The sequence below is a fragment of the Nerophis ophidion genome, linkage group LG16, assembly GCF_033978795.1.
Source record: "Nerophis ophidion isolate RoL-2023_Sa linkage group LG16, RoL_Noph_v1.0, whole genome shotgun sequence".
In the NCBI taxonomy this organism is placed as follows: domain Eukaryota; kingdom Metazoa; phylum Chordata; class Actinopteri; order Syngnathiformes; family Syngnathidae; genus Nerophis; species Nerophis ophidion.
In genome coordinates this window covers 39,719,404-39,733,192 of record NC_084626.1, presented here as the reverse complement: position 1 = coordinate 39,733,192, position 13,789 = coordinate 39,719,404, and the positions used below count along the sequence as shown (strand labels likewise).

General features: G+C 39.6%; 1 long non-coding RNA gene across 1 annotated transcript; it reads left to right on the top strand.

Moving 5' to 3' along the window:
- The first annotated feature begins 843 nt into the window (after positions 1–843).
- On the top strand, positions 844–1,457 carry LOC133535685 (uncharacterized). Its single transcript, XR_009802294.1, has 2 exons — positions 844–1,054; positions 1,149–1,457. It is a non-coding gene; the product is annotated as an uncharacterized LOC133535685 (long non-coding RNA).
- The last annotated feature ends 12,332 nt before the right edge of the window (positions 1,458–13,789 follow it).

Genomic DNA, 13,789 nt, shown 5'->3' with positions numbered 1-13,789 from the left:
CATGCTGAATGTTTTTTGTTTACTCTTTTGTGTGCTTCGTGCCAAGTATAGTTTTTGTATTGTCTATTCCTAGCTTTCATGCTAGCGCCCTTGGTTTATTTTTGTCTGTTAGCTCCAGTGTTTTTGTTCATAGTCTGTTTTTGTTAAGTGTAATAAATCATTTACACTTACCGTTGCTGTGTTCATGCCGACGCATCCACGGAGGGGACCAATTTGGCATCACTATGCCAACCAGTCGTAACAGAATTGACATAATCGATTTGCAAACTGCTTCCTTGCTTCCTTATTCCACTGAAGTTTATTGTAGATCACAAATCATGCCTCTCACCTGGACAGAAGAAGGCTGATGACGTATTCCGACAAGTTGGTACACTTTGACAGCCAATTTCAACCTGGAAATGGCGAGAAAGACACGTAAAGACACTTGGTTCCACCACCTTCCTTTTCTTTGCAAGGATTATTAGTCATTATTCATCAAAATGGGAATAAATAGACATCCTAGGAGTCAGTATCCTAATGACAGCAGACATTGTACAGTAAGTGATGTTTTATTATGTTTGTTGGCTCTCATTAAGTCTGCAGTTAGTAATAATCACTGATGAAGAAGAAAAAAAAGCAAACGTGATTTGTTTTTGAGATTATTGCGAGGCGTATACTCTAAATCAGGTGTGTTAAACGTACGGCCCGAGGGCCGGATCAGGTCCGCGGACAGGTTTTATCCGGCCCGCGGGATGAGTTTGCTATGTATAAAAATTAACCTGAAATTTTTGAATGAAAGAAACAGCTGTTCAAAATGTGTCCACTGGATGTCGCAATAGCAATTATTTCTATCTTTGTAGATGATGTGTCACGGGGCGGACCCGAACCCGTGTTGCTCCTGCAACTGGGTGTCAAGATTTCTCCTCTGCCTGCTTTCCCTGAGCGCAGCACGCCCACGCAGCGACAAGGCTGCAGACAATCATGCATCAGCGCACCTGGACATGACGAGAGGGAGCGGCATAAAATACCAGCGAAACCAGGAGACCTTTGCCAGAACTTAGCCAATCTCCCCTGAGTAAGCATGACGTCTGGCACCCCTCCCTTTTTCTTTGCTCGCCCTTTTGTGCTCACCCTCGAACCCGACTTGATGTATTTTGTGTTTTCCACAGAGTCTTCCGTAATCGTGTCTTGCCTCACGACTTCCTCCCGGATCTTTGCTTGCCTTCCCCGATCCTCGACCACTGCTTGGACCCGGACATTGTTGCCTCCTTCCAGCCCCCGACTGCTTGCCTCCCTGCTGACTGCCTCTTCGCCTTTCCCCTTGGATTTGACGTCGAATACATCCAACACGCACCGACAACACTCTCTGGTAAATTCCACATTGTTAATTCCACACATCGTCCGCATTCAGTCACTAGTGGTATTATACACACCCCACACATTCATCAAAGGTTTTATAATAAACCCTGTGAACCGCAGTACTGTCCTGGTGTTGCCTCCTTCACTGTGCCTAGGACACAACATGATGCTACATATGTACAAAATAAACTACATGATTTTAGTACATCAGTCGAGGAAAGTGATCAAACTACATAAATAACATACTGTAGTTTGATTTTGATATAATTGTTTTATCTTGATAGATTGAAAATTGACACCAATGATGAACATGATCACATAATTTATTCCGAAAATATACATAACAACAAATAAAGATATAATACTAATAACCGCAACATGTAAGCGTAAAAAACAACAACAACCGCATTATGATTTGTACGATTTCAGAATGTGATTGTTCTATTTTTAAACCAAAAAAAACAATCTGAAGTTTTCTTTATTTTTAAGTTATCGTGCCGTGATTTTACCAGTCTGGCCCTCTTGAGAGTAGATTTTTCTTCATGTGGTCCCCGATCTAAAATGAGTATGACCCTCCTGCTTTATATGATCAAAATATGTAAATATTACATGTTATTATAAATATGCCTGTTACTACATGACATACCACCAAGCCCCGACATGACAGGCTCGTTCAGATTCACAAGATGTTTTATTTGTTCAATTAAGTGTTCTTGTCCTTGCTTTTCAGCAATTGTCTCTTTCTTTGTCTCTCTCGAGTGCTCCAACTCCAACTACTTCTGCTTCCCGACTGCTGCTTTTAACAGAGCGACAGGTGATTAGACAAACACTTTCAGCTGTGTCATCCACTCACCTGTCACCAATCTCGAAGCCGGTCCTGCCACACCCCGCTTCGCCGCAGGTGCGCAGGCCACGCCCACCACAGTCATCCCTTATTTTTATTTTGTGGGTGTGTTTCCAGTGTTTTGGGGCTCACTTCCTGTTCTGCAGTTGCATTTTGTTTACACTTCCGGTTCTGTCAGTGCTCACATTCACTGCACTCCTGCTTGCTAGTTTTTCTGTTCACTTGCAGCTGATTAGAGATGATGGTTTTCACCTGCTGCTAATGACCACCTGAAGACCATATAAGCTAATCTCACAGATTTGTTGGTTGTGGGATCATTGTATGCGGGAGGTACAAACACTGTCAGTGGTATTTTGGAGCGATTTGAATTTTATATTAATTATTGTTGTGCGCTCTTGTTTTGGATCATTTTTTTCTCATGCAGCTTTCCCTGTGTTTTTTTTTTTTTTTGGTGCACTTCATTACTGCACTCTAATTGTGTTCTTGTGCATTTGCACATTACATACTAGTTTAGCCTGCTGTCTCCTGCATTTTGTAGTCCCAACTATTGCTACAAAGAGTGAACACAACACAGTGTGTACATTTTCAAAAGATCAGTTAAGATGCTTTTGGAGAGGGTGGGCGTGGTTTCAATTGCAATCCGACAACGCCTCCACAAGCCAACATCTCACAGAAAGATATAGCATTTTTCACAACATTTTGACCAAATCATAACCAATACATATTATCTGCACCACAATGAAATGTTTTGACTGTCGAATAAAATCCTAATAGGTCCACTTGAAATAGTAATCTTTAAGCAGGAGGTATGATGATGAACTAAGCTGAAAGTTGTCGAAACTTGGACTATCAGACAGTAAACTGCGTGGATTGTTTTCCCAAGATGCAACAGAACTGGACCGGACATGGCGTGAAGGTGAATACATGTTTTAATTATTAGTAAAAAAGTGCAAACAAAAGGCGCGCACAAGGCGGAGTCAGAGACTTGGCTGAGGAACAAAAACTACCACAAAGGCAAAACTATGGACACGAAACGAAAACTCGCTAACCGTGGCTTGAATAAACAAAAAATTGTGTGGCAAGAAAAGAGCAGAGCAGCAGGAACTATGAAATGGAACAGTAAACATGGCATGAAGCAGAATCAGAGTGCAGAGTAGGCATGAACGGAGTGATGACGCCAGGTCGACTACCTGGCAACTAAAGGCTTAAATGTCATGATTGAGGTGAGTGTGTCATGGTCCACGTCTTGGACCATGTCATATTCTGGTTTTGTTTCTGTTTTGTTATCACCCTGTGTTGTATTTGTCTCTCTTAGTTCCCGGTGGCACTTCCTGGTTTGTTTCTGTTGTCCTAGAAATGTATTTGTATCACCTGCCTTCCGTGTGATCACGCACACCTGCCACCTGATTTATCTCCTTATTTAAGACATTCGCTCTCGGACTGTAGTTTGCTACACGCAACAAGTGACATCGCATTTCCGCATTGTGGTAAATACCCTATGTACGTGATTAACTACTATGCTATTTTGTTGGTTTGTCCCTAACTTACACGCTAGCGCCTTCTGTTCCCTTTGTTCTTTCTAGCTTATATGCTACTTCTGTTGTTTTTTGTTTATAGTGCCCTTGTGCAAGTATTTTGGTTCTTAGTCTGTTTTGTAGTGTGTTAATAAATCATTATCCTTACCCTCACGCTGTGTTCCATCCTCCGCTGCACCCACGAGAGAACAACTCTTCACCACGATGCCAGCTAAACGTTACAGAGTCAGTCTCATGAGGACAAGTGAAAACTAACAGGTCGCCATGGTCACAAAACAAGGGAGTGAAAAAACAGGAATTAATGGAGTCTTGAAGTAAGAGAACAGAACTAAACAAAACATGATCACAACACATGACAAAAGTAAAGTTAAATTGTAATTTAATAGCAAGAAGTATGATGATGAAGTATTTTCACCTAAGTTGAGTTCATCCTTTTTACTACAGCATGTTAACTGTAACATAAACGTAAAATCTGCATTGTGAAAATATATACAGTTGTATTATAGCTATTTTATAGAAATTTTGTAGATGTATTATGGTTTTATTATATTTACTGTATATTTGTTTGTATATGATTACAGTTGTTTATAGTTGTGTTACAGATATTATATAGTATTTTAAATTTATTATAGTTGTAATATAGATTGGTAATAGTTGTATTATACTCATGCTCTCATGTTTGATGACAATAAATCCTTCGAGTTGAGTCTAGTTGTATTATGGAAGTATTACAATTATATTTTAGATGTATTATAGATGAATACCCGATGTATTGCAGATGAAAAATAATTATATTATTGTCATGCTCACGTGTTTAATGACAATAAAGTTTCAACTGCAGTCAATTATAGTTGTGATATATCAATCAATCAATCAATGTTTATTTATATAGTCATAAATCACAAGTGTCTCGAAGGGCTGCACAAGCCACAACGATATATGTATTATAGTTGTGTTATATTTAGAATAGAATAGAATATAATGGACTTTATTGTCATTATATTTGCATATAACAAAATTAAAGACTCCAACTTAAGGTGCGGTAGTGGGAACAAATATGGGGTAAAATAAATAATACAAGAGGTAATAAAGGAACAAATTGAAATTGAAATAAACAGACTACTATCCAATAAAAATAATAAGTAATCCTGTGAAATACACAAACCACTATAGAAATAAAAATACTGTACAATATACAGAACAAGACAAGAGTCCCAAAGTAATAAATAACAATCAGTGTCGGACGTAGTGCACTCTAGAATTTGATGCCAGCAACATGTGACAAAGAAGTTCGGAAAGGTGGCAATAAATACTGATAAAGTTGAGGAATGCTCATCAAAAACTTATTTGGAACATCCCACAGGTGGGCAGGCTAATTGGGAACAGGTGGGTGCCATGATTGGGTATAAATACAGCTTAAATGAAATGCTAAGTCATTCACAAACAAGGATGGGGTGAGGGTCACCAATTTGTAAGCAAATTGTCGAACAGTTTTAGAACAACATTTCTCAACGATTTATTGCAAGGAGTTTAGGGATTTTACTATCTATGGTCCGTAAAATCATCAAACGGTTCAGAGATTCTGGAGAAATCACTGCACGTAAGCGATGATATTACGGACCTTTGATCCCTCAGGCGGTACTGCATTAAAAAACCGACATCAGTGTGTAAAGGATATCACCACATGGGCTCAGGAACACTTCATAAAACCACGGTCAGTAACTACAGTTGGTTGCTACATCTGTAAGTGCAAGTTGTGTGTATACATATATATACACACACACGTAAATTACTTAGCATTTCATGGAAGCTGTTTTTATACCCAATCATGGCACCCACCTGTTCCCAATTAACCTGCACACCTGTTCAATGAGCATTCCTCAACTTTATCAGTATTTATTGCCATCTTTCTGAACTTTTTTGTCACATGTTGCTGGCATCAAATTCTAGAGTTAATGATTATTTGCAAAAATAAAAAATGTTTACCAGTTTTAACATCAAATATGTTGTCTTTGTAGCATATTCAACTGAATATGGGTTGAAAATGATTTGCAAATCATTGTATTCCGTTTATATTTACATCTAACACAATTTCCCAACTCATATGGAAACGGGGTTTGTACACGTGACTTCTTATTGGACACAGTGGTGAACATGCCCTTTCCCAACTACTTTGGCAGGTGTTGCAGCCATGAAATTCTAAGTTAATTATTATTTGCAAAAAAAAAATAAAGTTAATGAGTTTCAACATCAAATATAATGTCTTTGTAGTGTGTTCAACTGAATATGGGTATTCCATTTATTTTTACATCTAACACAATTTCTCAACTCATATGGAAACGGGGTTTGTATTACAGATGCGTTATAAATGTATTACAGCTGTTTTAGATTTGTATTGTAGTTATATTAAAGTTGTATTGTAGCTGTATCATTATTATTATTATTATTATTATATTATATTATTATTATATTATCACTATATTATTATATATATATTATATATAATATATTATATTGTTATTATATTAGTATTGGTATTATTGTTATATTATGAATATACTATAGTTGTATTGTAGATTTATTGTAGAGATATTATAGGTGTTTCAATATTATATTGTTTTAAGATGTATTATAGATGAATTACAGTTGTATTAAAATTTGTATTATAGTTATAAATCTGTGATGGATATATCATACATTCACCCGGCTTCCGCTATTCTAGTCACGTCCGTTATGTCCTTGAGCGAGACACTTTACCTTTGCTCCTGATTGGGTCGTGGTTAGGGTCTTGCATGGCAGCTCCCGCCATCAGTGTGTGAATGTGTGTGTGAATGGGTGAATGTGGAAATAGTGTCCAAAGTGCTTTGTGTACCTCGAAAGTAGAAACGTATAACCCATTTACTATTCACCAGTTGTATTATAGATGTGTTATAGTTGTATTATTGTATTATTTTATTATTATAGATGTGTAATAGTTGTATTATATTAGTTAATATATATTAGTTGTATTACAGATGTATTATAATTGTATTATAGTTGTATAACAGTTGTATTATAGATGTGTTATTATTTTTTTATCCCAGCAACGAATGTGTTGAAATGTCCTCACAGTAAATCTGATATTTCCAGTGTGTGCTTCGTCATCCAGCGAGGAATTATGTTCACATTAGAAGGACAATGTCCACATCCTGAGCGAGGTTAACACGAGGACACGTCTTTTCCAAATGACTTTGGCCGTGAACTTTAATGCGGGATCATTTCTGTGGTCTGACAAGCGCAGAATTGAAGAAAATAAATTGTACTCAACAGGAGCAAACTGAATGTTTTAAGCCCTCCAGAATGTAAATCAAGTCCAGAGCTTTATGATGTTTCGCTGACTTTTAATTGCCGAACTTTGCAGCAAGGAGCATTTATTATACCCCGATCTGATTTTTGGACGTTGATAAATACGGTTTTCGCTTCCCAGAGCTTTAATTAAAGTGAAGGTATTTGAGAGCTTTGATGTTGAGGATGATTTCCACAGATGTTGGACTTACTGTTAGCTCTCCCAAGGACATATTTGTTGCAGCACGGGGGGGTATTGTTGGTGTTTATTAAAAGACAATCTTTTCTTCAGATGATACAAAGGCTGATTAGTGTACGTGCACGTCGACGGTCACTGTCCCTCGGTGCAATCCGTCGCGGGCTGATTTCATTTCACCAGGCTGCTTCAAAGGGATTGTGGGAAAAGAGAAGGCATCTCTCGCTCTCTCTCTTCATTACGCTCCCAATGCAACATCCCTTCATCTCTGCAAACAATCCATCTGCCGCACTAAAGCCTGTTTTGTCAAGAGTTGTTAGTCGCTGGGCCTCGGGGGACCACAAGTGCAGGCTATTATTAATCTTGTTTGTCTCCCGTTTCTCTGTCGCTACCAAAACGTGGGATTGAAAGCCCAGTGGACTTTTGGCTTGCACAAGCACAATCAATGACATGAGTAAATTCTGATTATCATCGAGATACGCGAAGAGGAGGGGGCTGCCTCCAGGGGGCGGGGTCACGAGTGTCACCTTCGGAATGCTTAGAAATTAAATAGCTGCTTTTCCCAGTAGTTTTCACCCGGGGATTTGCTCATTTTCAACAGATTTACATCACGGCGTCTACCGCAAACATGGGAATTGCAAAAGTCATTCGCTATGTGACATTATTATCTTGATATTTTGCCAAAAATGAATGGCATCACAATATAGAGACCAGGCCCTAATCCAGGGGTCCCAAACCTTTTTTCCACCAGGGACGGGTTTAAAGGGGAACATTATCACAATTTCAAAAGGGTTAAAAACAATAAAAATCAGTTCCCAGTGGCTTGTTGTATTTTTTGAAGTTTTTTTCAAAATTTTACCGGTCCCGGAATATCCCTAAAAAAAGCTTTAAGGTGCCATTTTTTTTCGCTCTCTGCCAAGACACTGTCCATTTTCCTGTGATGTCACACAGTGCTGCCAATACAAACAAACAATTGCGAATACCACAGCAAGATATAGCGACAATAGCTCGGATTCAGACTCGGATTTCAGCGGCTTAAGCGATTCAACAGATTACGCATGTATTGAAACAGATGGTTGGAGTATGAAAGTATTGAAGAAAAAAATGAAGCTATTGAGCGAATAGCTATTGACGCTATTCATAGCCATAGCATGGCCGAATAGCTGCGTTAGCATCGCCGGTAAAATGTGCGCACCAAACAATCAGGACTTTGACATCTTGGGACACGGAAGCAACTTAAATCTGTCAATTAGTAAGTGTGTTTTCGCATTAAATGTGGGTGGAAGTAAACGTAATATAGTTGCAAATGCATTTGCAGGTTATCCATACATCTCTGTGCCATGTTTGCTTTAGCACCGCCGTAAATAGCATGTTAGCATTGATTAGCGTAGCATGTTAGCATCGATTAGCTGGCAGTCAACATCAACAAAACTCACCTTTGTGATTTCGTTGACTTTATAGTTGCAAATCATCTGCAGGTTATCAATACATCTTTGTGCCATGTCTGCTTTAGCACCGCCGGTAAATAGCATGTTGGCATTGATTAGCATAGCATGTTAGTATCGATTAGCTGGCAGTCACGCCGCAACCAAATATGTCTGATTAGCACGTAAGTCAACAACATCAACGAAACTCACATTTGTGATTTAGTTGACTTTATCGTTGAAAATGCATCTGCAGGTTATCCATACATCTCTGTGCCATGTCTGTCATCGCCGGTAAAATGTCTACTTTCGCATCTTCGGGCCAGTGGTGCAACTTGAATCCCTCCCTGTTAGTGTTGTTACACCCTCCGACAACACACCGACGAGGCATGATGTCTCCAAGGTTCCAAAATATAGTCGAATAAACGGAAAATAACAGAGCTGAGACCCGGTGTTTGTAACGTGTTCGAGGAAATGAAAATGGCGGCTGTATTACCTTGGTGACGTCACGTTCCGACGTCATCGCAAAAAGAGCAATAAACAGAAAGGCGTTTAATTCGCTAAAAATTCACCCATTTAAAGTTCGGAAATCGGTTAAAAAAATATATGGTCTTTTTTTCTGCAACATCAAGGTATATATTGACGCTTACATAGGTCTGGTGATAATGATCCCCCTTTAACGTATGCATTATTTTCACGGGCAACAGCATAAAAATGAGCATTAAAAAATCAACTCACTATAACGCTGAAGTAGTGATTGTCCCCCGGAATGTTGATGGCGTATACTGCATATCAGTGTTTCTTATCCAGCACCCCCTAGAACAGGGGTGTCAAACGTACGGCCTGCGGCCCTGATCTGGTTTTATCCGGCCCACGTGACGAGTTTTCCAAGTATAAAAATTTGCTTTTTTTTTTTTTTTTGAACAAAAGAAACTGCTGTTCTAAATGTGTCCACTGGATGCCACAATAGCAATTCTGTTAGGCAAGCAAACAGTTTATACCAGGGCCGAGCAAGAGGTACACAGTAAAGGGTGACTGTGGCTCCTCCTCCTCTACCCACATGAAACTTAAAGGGGAAAATTATCACAATTTCAAAAGGGTTAAAAACAATAAAAATCAGTTCCCAGTGTTTTGTTGTATTTTTTGACGTTTTTTTCAATATTTTACCGGTCCCGGAATATTACTAAAAAAAGCTTTAAAGTGCATTTTTTTCGCTCTCTGCCAAGACACTGTCCATTTTCCTGTGACGTCACAAAGTGCTACCAATACAAACAAACAATTGCGAATACCACAGCAAGATATAGCGACATTAGCTCGGATTCAGACTCGGATTTCAGCGGCTTAAGCGATTCAACAGATTACGCATGTATTGAAACAGATGGTTGGAGTATGAAAGTTTTGAAGATGAAACTGAAGCTATTGAGCGAATAGCTACTGACGCTATTCATAGCCATAGCATGGCCAAATAGCTGCATTAGCATCGCCGGTAAAATGTGCGGAACAAACGATCAGGACTTTGGCATCTTGTGACACTGAAGCAACTTAAATCTGTCGATTAGTAAGTGTGTTTTCGCATTAAATGTGGGTGGAAGTAAACGTAATATAGTTGCAAATGCATCTGCAGATTATCCATACATCTCTGTGCCATGTTTGCTTTAGCACCGCCGGTAAATAGCATGTTAGCATTGATTAGCGTAGCATGTTAGCATCGATTAGCGTAGCATGTTAGCATCGATTAGCTGGCAGTCAACATCAACAAAACTCACCTTTGTGATTTTGTTGACTTCATAGTTGCAAATGCATCTGCAGGTTATCTATACATCTTTGTGCCATGTCTGCTTTAGCACCGCCGGTAAATAGGATGTTAGCATCGATTAGCGTAGCATGTTAGCATCGATTAGCTGGCAGTCACGCCACGACCAAATATGTCTGATTAGCACATAAGTCAACAACATCAACAAAACTCACATTTGTGATCTAGTTGACTTTATCGTTGCAAATGCATCTGCAGGTTATCCATACATCTCTGTGCCATGTCTGTCATCGCCGGTAAAATGTCTACTTTTGAATCTTCGGACCAGTGGTGCAACTTGAATCCCTCCCTGTTAGTGTTGTTACACCCTCCGACAACACACCGACGAGGCATGATGTCTCCAAGGTTCCAAAAAATAGTCCAAAAAACAAAAAATAACAGAGCTGAGACCCGGTGTTTGCAATGTGTTCGAGGAAATGAAAATGGCGGCTGTATTACCTCGGTGACGTCACGTTCTTACGTCATCGCAAAAAGAGCAATAAACAGAAAGGCGTTTAATTCGCCAAAGTTCATCCATTTAAAGTTCGGAAATCGGTTAAAAAAATATATGTTCTTTTTTCTGCAACATCAAGGTATATATTGACGCTTACATAGGTCTGGTGATAATGTTCCCCTTTAACGTATGCATTATTTTCACGGGCAACAGTATACAAATGATCATTAAAAATCAACTCACTATAACGCTGAAATAGTGATGGTCCCCGGAATGTTGATGGCGTATACTGCATACCAGTGTTTCTTATCCAGCAGCCCCTAGAACAGTGGTGTCAAACGTACGGCCCGCAGCCCTGATCGGGTTTTATCCGGCCCACGTGATGAGTTTTCCAAGTATAAAAATTAGCTTTTTTTTTTTTTGAACGAACTGCTGTTCTAAATGTGTCCACTGGATGCCACAATAGCAATTCTGTTAGGCAAGCAAACAGTTTATACTAAGGCCGAGCAAGAGGTACACAGTAAAGGGTGAATGTGGCTCCTCCTCCTCGACCCACATGAAACTTAAAACCTGCCGTTTTATGTCTTTTGCTTCGGACACATTGTCATTTGGCCCAAAATGTCTCTGTCAAACACGAGAAAGGTGAACTCAACCCTTTTGAATAGTTTTTCCCTCTGTTTCTTACGGATTGTTGAGTTAGCACTGGATTGATAGGTGGACATCACAAAGGAGGTTTTTGATACCTCGAAGAGTTTATATGCTGTGTTTTTTGTTCAATCCCAGAAAGACTGTGACATAAAGTTCATTCCTGGCTTTGCTGATACACTGACATCAAGTCTGAGGTCGTTGTGTTTTTGAAACTGCATCGATTTCCTCAGAATTTTCAACAAATTCGAAGTGTTTTGTCCAGAGGATTATTTGTTATTTGTACGTTTTCAGAATGTGCTTGTTGTATTTTTGGCCAAAGTGAAAAAAACAAAGAACACAACCTGAAGTTGTCTTTATTTTTAAGTTATCGTGCAATGATTTTACCATTACGGCCCACTTGGGAATAGATTTTCCTCCATCTGAGTTTGACACCCCTGCCCTGGAATGTAATATATGGGTTTTTTAGCTGTGGTCCGCATAGACAGCAGTGGTACTCAGGTGTAATACACTTTTCCACCACTTGTGGCAGTAATGACAGTATAAAACAAACTCAAGAAGTCTGGCGCTAATGTCATAGAGAAATGTCTTTAGCACAAAAACTATGTCTAAAGTGGGGAAGCTGTATTATGATTTGTACTTTAATGTTATTGACATTTTAGTTAAGGAAACATATACATTTATTGTACGTAAATGTATTGTTTATTTGGTCAGTTAATTTTTATTTTATTTTTTCAAATCAGCCTGACCTAAGCTTCTTGGGTTTATTTGTTAAATTAATAATATAATATTTCTGATAAACACGTGCTTTTATATAATTTGACAAGTAAACTGTAAATAGATTAGATATAATTATTGAATATGATCAAGAGCAAGATTACTAATTCTGTGTCAATATTGGAGTGGTCCCTGAGCTTTTCTGTCGTAAAAAAGTTGGGTTCTGAGGTCAAAAAGGTTATGAACCCCTGCTATAATAATAATAATAATAATAATAACTTAGATTTATATCACGCTTTTCTAAACACTCACAGAGAAGTGGGACTCAACATTCGTTCACACCTGGTGGTGGTAAGCTACATCAGTGGTGGTGGTGGTAAGCTACATCAGTAGCAGCCACTGACGGAAGCGTGGCTGCCAGTTTGCACCTACGACCCCTCAGACCACCACCTGTCATTCATTCATCAGTCGTTCACCAGTGTGAGCGGCACCGGGGGCAAAGGTTGAAGTGTCCTGCCCAAGGACACAACGGCAGCGATTTTTTGAATGTCAATAGGTGGGAAGCGAACCTGCAACCCTCAGGTTTCTTCCAAAAAAAGTCATTTTCATTGTCTGTTACCAAGTCTGCCATGATTAGAAAACACACTCGCGTTTGATTCCGGGAGTAGGAACAAATTTGTCGCAGGAAGTCGGTAGTGTGCTGCTTTGGGCTACTCAGTGGCCTAGTGGTTGGAGTGTCCGCCCTGAGATCGGTAGGTTGTGAGTTCAAATCCCGGCCGAGTCATACCAAAGACTATAAAAATGGGACCCATTACCTCCCTGCTTGGCACTCAGCATCAAGGGTTGGAATTGGGGGTTAAATCACCATAAATGGTTCCCGGGTGTGGCACCCCTGCTGTCCACTGCTCCCCTCACTTCCCAGGGAGTGATCAAGGGGATGGGTCAAATGCAGAGGACAAATTTCACCACACCTAGTGTGTGTGTGACAATCGTTGGTACTTTAACTTAACTTAAACAACACCCAGAAACGCCGCCGGCTTCTCTGGGCCCGCACTCATCTAGGATGGACTGATGCAAAGTGGAAAAGTGTTCCGTGGTCTGACGAGTCCACATTTCAAATTGTTTTTGGAAACTGTGGACGTCATATCCTCCGGAACAAAGAAGAAAAGAACCATCCGGATTGTTTTAGGCGCAAAGTTCAAAAGCCAGCATCTGTGATGGTATGGGGGTGTATTAGTGCCCAAGGCATGGGTAACTTACACATCTGTGAAGGTACTAGTGATGCTGAAAGTACCTACAGGTTTTGCAGAAACATATGTTGCCATCCAAGCAATGTGATCATGGACGCCCCTGCTTATTTCAGCAAGACAATGCCAAGCCACGTGTTACAATAGCGTGGCTTCATAGTAAAAAATTGCGGGTACTAGACTGTAGTCCAGACCTGTCTCCCATTGAAAATGTGTGGCGCATTATGAAGCGTAAAATACCACAACGGACACCCCGGGCTGTTAAACAACTTA